Here is a 5,000-nt window from a genome sequence, read left to right on the forward strand (position 1 = left end):
AGTCCAACTTGGTCTACCAGTGGTAGGCTCGAAAAGTTGAAAAAATGACTAAGTCCAACTTGGTCTACCAGTGGTAGCTCTGAAAAGTCGAAAAAATGACTAAGTCCAACTTGGTCTACCAGTGGTAGGCTCGAAAAGTTGAAAAAATAACTAAGTCCAACTTGGTCTACCAGTGGTAGCTCTGAAAAGTCGAAAAAATGACTAAGTCCAACTTGGTCTACCAGTGGTAGGCCCGAAAAAGCTGAAAAAATGACTAAGTCCAACTTGGTCTACCAGTGGTAGGCTCGAAAAGTTGAAAAAATGACTAAGTCCCATTTGGTCTACCAGTGGTAGCTCTGAAAAGTCGAAAAAATGACTAAGTCCAACTTGGTCTACCAGTGGTAGGCTCGAAAAGTCGAAAAAATGACTAAGTCCAACTTGGTCTACCAGTGGTAGGCTCGAAAAGTTGAAAAAATGACTAAGTCCAACTTGGTCTACCAGTGGTAGGCCCGAAAAAGCTGAAAAAATGACTAAGTCCCACTCGGTCTACCAGTGGTAGGTCGAAAAAGTGCGAAATTTTTCTAAGTCCCCACTTTTGGTCTACCATTTCACGCCAAAAACTAGTGAGGGTGGCGAGCTCCAGGATTTCTGACCCCCTTCGCCCGACTCCCTTGCCCGACGAAGGTGCACTCCGGTCGGCCTCGGAGCGAGTTCGCCCGCGCTCTGGAGGATTTTTCGTCGGGGGGTTTTTCAAAGGGGTGCCGTCGGACTGTTGAGGAGAGTGGCAATGACTAGGGGTCCAAGCACTGGAGATGATTCTCCATTCATTTCTAAGCATGGCAGAGCTTAAATAAAGCCCCAATAATGGTTCCAAAGTGGATTTTTGGACACTATAACACGGACCCGATCCTACCCGACCAAGAAGCTCCGCAGGTCGGCCTCCGTCCCGCCCCCCGCCCCCCAGGCGGTACGGAGGAAAAACCAAACTTCCAGAGACGGTTCCAGGGGGGGTATCTCTTTCATTATTTTGACCCGATCGAATGGACTACCGAGCCCGCCTGGGTAGGCAACCGCGCGGCCCTCCGTGGCCACTGTGCGCGGTGCGTTCCTACCCGACCCAGCGGGTTAGCCTCCAGGGGGGTCCTCCGTCAGGGGGAGGACCTTTCCGAACCTATCCGAGGGAGTCGTAGACGGCCCGTCTATATCTCAATCTGCCCTACACGATAACCGGTCGGCCCGGAGCCGTCGGACTCGGATGCCTCGGTGGTCCTCGCGTCCAACCGAGCTCCAGCACCCGGCTTCAAAAAGCTCCGGACCCCCGGTTTCGGAACGAGCGTTTCCTTGTTATCCCCGAAGCAAGCGGGAACTCGCGCAGCGGAGTTGCCACACTAATTTCCACTGGGAGCAATGAGGGGTGAGCTCGGACGAGCCTCTCCGCCCGTCCCCCCCTCCCCGGGGGGTCCTTCGGACGGTACGGGGCCGATCCCTCTCCCCTCTAAGAACCAATGGTTTTTTCTGTGACAAAAACCACTCGCAGCAACCTGGTTGATCCTGCCAGTAACATATGCTTGTCTCAAAGATTAAGCCATGCAGGTCTAAGTGCACACGGAAGGTACAGTGAAACTGCGAATGGCTCATTAAATCAGTTATGGTTCCTTTGATCGCTCCACACGTTACTCGGATAACTGTGGTAATTCCAGAGCTAATACATGCAAACGAGCGCTGACCGGTCCTCTCTCGGGGGGGCCGGGATGCGTGCATTTATCAGACCCAAAACCCACCCGGGGGGACCCGCGAGGGTTTCCCCCGGCCCTTTGGTGACTCTAGATAACCTCGGGTCGATCGCGCGCCCACCGCGGCGGCGACGTCTCATTCGAATGTCTGCCCTATCAGCTGTCGATGGTAGCATAGGGGGCTACCATGGTGACCACGGGTAACGGGGAATCAGGGTTCGATTCCGGAGAGGGAGCCTGAGAAATGGCTACCACATCCAAGGAAGGCAGCAGGCGCGCAAATTACCCATTACCGACACGGTGAGGTAGTGACGAAAAATAACGATGCAGGTCTCTTTCGAGGCCCTGTAATCGGAATGAACGTATCCTAAACACATGGGTGAGGACCCATTGGAGGGCAAGTCTGGTGCCAGCAGCCGCGGTAATTCCAGCTCCAATAGCGTATATTAAATTTGCTGCAGTTAAAAAGCTCGTAGTTGGACTTCGGGAGTGGGCTGGCGGTCCGCCGCGAGGCGAGCTACCGCCTGTCCCAGACCCTGCCTCCCGGCGCCCCCCGGATGCCCTTGGTTGGGTGTCCGGTCCTCAGGGGTCCGGAGCGTTTACTTTGAAAAAATCAGAGTGTTCAAAGCGGGCACCAAACTCGCCTGAATGCCTGAGCTAGGAATAATGGAATAGGACTCCGGTTCTATTTTGTGGGTTTCCTGAACCAGGGCCATGATTAAGAGGGACGGCCGGGGGCATTCGTATTGCGCCGCTAGAGGTGAAATTCTTGGACCGGCGCAAGACGGACGAAAGCGAAAGCATTTGCCAAGAATGTTTTCATTAATCAAGAACGAAAGTCGGAGGTTCGAAGACGATCAGATACCGTCGTAGTTCCGACCGTAAACTATGCCGACCCGCGATCCGGCGGCGTTATTCCCATGACCCGCCGGGCAGCGTGCGGGGAAACCAGAGTCTTTGGGTTCCGGGGGGAGTATGGTTGCAAAACTGAAACTTAAAGGAATTGACGGAAGGGCACCACCAGGAGTGGAGCCTGCGGCTTAATTTGACTCAACACGGGGAACCTCACCCGGCCCGGACACGGAAAGGATTGACAGACTGATGGCTCTTTCTCGATTCTGTGGGTGGTGGTGCATGGCCGTTCTTAGTTGGTGGAGTGATTTGTCTGGTTAATTCCGATAACGAACGAGATTCCTTCGTGCTAAATAGTTACGCGGCCCCCCGCGGTCGCGGTTAACTTCTTAGAGGGACCAGTGGCGTATAGCCACGCGAGATGGAGCAATAACAGGTCTGTGATGCCCTTAGATGTCCGGGGCTGCACGCGCGCCACAATGGCCGGGCCAGCGTGTGCCTACCCTACGCCGAGAGGCGCGGGTAATCCGCTTAAACCCGTTCGTGACGGGGATTGGGGATTGCAATTATTCCCCATGAACGAGGAATTCCCAGTAAGTGCGGGTCATCAGCTCGCGCTGATTAAGTCCCTGCCCTTTGTACACACCGCCCGTCGCTACTACCGATTGGATGGTTATGTGAGGTCCTCGGATCGGCCACGCCGGGGCTCCTTCGCGGGGCCTTGGTGCTGTGCTGAAAAGTCGATCGAACTTGATCATCTAGAGGAAGTAAAAGTCGTAACAAGGTTTCCGTAGGTGAACCTGCGGAAGGATCATTACCGGGACTTGGGTTGGTAGTGTCTCCCAGTAGGCGCGACTCCCATTTCCACAAACAAAAAATGTTCAAGCCACGGCCCGACGTTGGGAACTACAGGGATTCCCTTCGGCCTTTTAATGACTTGATCGAAAAACGGTGTCCTGAGCAAAAAACGTGTTTTACGGCCAAAGGGAGACGGGTACCTGGCCCCCGAAGTCCGTCTGCGGGGTTTCTTACTCCGGAGGCGGCTCGGCGGCGCGGTTTGATGACCCCGAGTTCGCTTAGGCGTTCCGGGGCGCCCGTACCCGCGGCTGCCGTAAAACATTATTTCAAACCGTCACTTTTTGTGTCTGTTGGTTACATGGCTTCGAAACAAAAACAACCATAAAGAGTACAACTCTTAGCGGTGGATCACTTGGCTCGTGCGTCGATGAAGAACGCAGCCAGCTGCGAGAACTAATGTGAATTGCAGGACACATTGATCATCGACACTTTGAACGCACATTGCGGCCCCGGGTCAATCCCGGGGCCACGCCTGTCTGAGGGTCGCTATTCCAATCTATCGGACCTTTTCGTTCCGTCTCCCTCTTCCCTCCGGGGAAGAGTTAAGAGACGGTTCGAGGGGACCGCGGCTGGAGGTTCGCAGGTGCCCGATCCGAGGCGCCTTCGTCTTCCTAAAAGCAGACTCGGTCAGGTTCCCTTCTCGTTCGGGACTCGACAAAAGCCGCTCGACGGGCTTGATCGCGGGGGAAAAGACTTTCGTCCACCCCTCTCGCCTTCGTCTCCGTTGCCCAGCGATGGGTCTCGGAGGCCGGCTTTCCACACACCGTCCTCTACCGTTCCTCGTTCCGGCGAGGGGAGAGGTGGCGGCGATCCGTGGAGAGACGTCGTAGCGACGGCTGCCGGTGGGTTTTACCCTCTCTGGCTGCCCGTTACGCGCGCCGTCTCTCCGTCGGCGGATCTCCGTCCTCCCTCTCCTTTTCGTTCGGGCCGAGAGCGCGGCAAAAGAGAGGTTGGTAGGATAGCTCCGGTAGAAGGCGAAGAGGGGGGCTTAAGTTTTTTTCTTCCCGTTTTCATCCTTCGTCCTCCGGCCGAATCGAACCTCCCCGTCTCGAAAGGGTTCCTCCGAATGGTTTCCAGCCAGACCGCGAGGGGTGGTTCCCGCCCTCCCTCGCGGCGGCGTACGCCTGGCGACGACAGCCCTTCGAGCGCGACCTCAGATCAGACGAGACGACCCGCTGAATTTAAGCATATTACTAAGCGGAGGAAAAGAAACTAACAAGGATTCCCCTAGTAGCGGCGAGCGAAGAGGGAAGAGCCCAGCGCCGAATCCCCCGTCCTTCACGGGCGTCGGGACATGTGGCGTATAGAAGTCCGTATCTCTCGGCGCGGGCCGGGGGGCCTGAGTCCTTCTGATAGAGGCTCAGCCCAGGGACGGTGTGAGGCCGGTAACGGCCCCCGCCGCGCCGAGGTCGCGGTTCTTCTCGGAGTCGGGTTGCTTGGGAATGCAGCCTAAAGAGGGTGGTAAACTCCATCTAAGGCTAAATACTGGCACGAGACCGATAGCGAACAAGTACCGTAAGGGAAAGTTGAAAAGAACTTTGAAGAGAGAGTTCAACAGGGCGTGAAACCGTTAAGAGG

General features: G+C 55.7%; 3 non-coding genes across 3 annotated transcripts in view; all 3 read left to right on the plus strand.

Moving 5' to 3' along the window:
* The first annotated feature begins 1,517 nt into the window (after positions 1-1,517).
* Positions 1,518-3,381, plus strand: LOC125788560 (18S ribosomal RNA). The gene has a single exon (XR_007429620.1). It is a non-coding gene; the product is annotated as an 18S ribosomal RNA (ribosomal RNA).
* A 373-nt stretch (positions 3,382-3,754) lies between these two features.
* On the plus strand, positions 3,755-3,908 carry LOC125788552 (5.8S ribosomal RNA). Its single transcript, XR_007429614.1, has one exon. It is a non-coding gene; the product is annotated as a 5.8S ribosomal RNA (ribosomal RNA).
* A 662-nt stretch (positions 3,909-4,570) lies between these two features.
* The window catches only part of LOC125788555 (28S ribosomal RNA), a 4,063-nt gene continuing 3,633 nt past the window's right edge, over positions 4,571-5,000 (plus strand). Inside the window, exon 1 of the ribosomal RNA XR_007429616.1 lies at positions 4,571-5,000. This exon is cut by the window's right edge and continues 3,633 nt beyond it. This is a non-coding gene — a ribosomal RNA (28S ribosomal RNA).

Source organism: Astyanax mexicanus, unplaced genomic scaffold (assembly GCF_023375975.1).
Source record: "Astyanax mexicanus isolate ESR-SI-001 unplaced genomic scaffold, AstMex3_surface scaffold_104, whole genome shotgun sequence".
NCBI lineage: Eukaryota > Metazoa > Chordata > Actinopteri > Characiformes > Acestrorhamphidae > Astyanax > Astyanax mexicanus.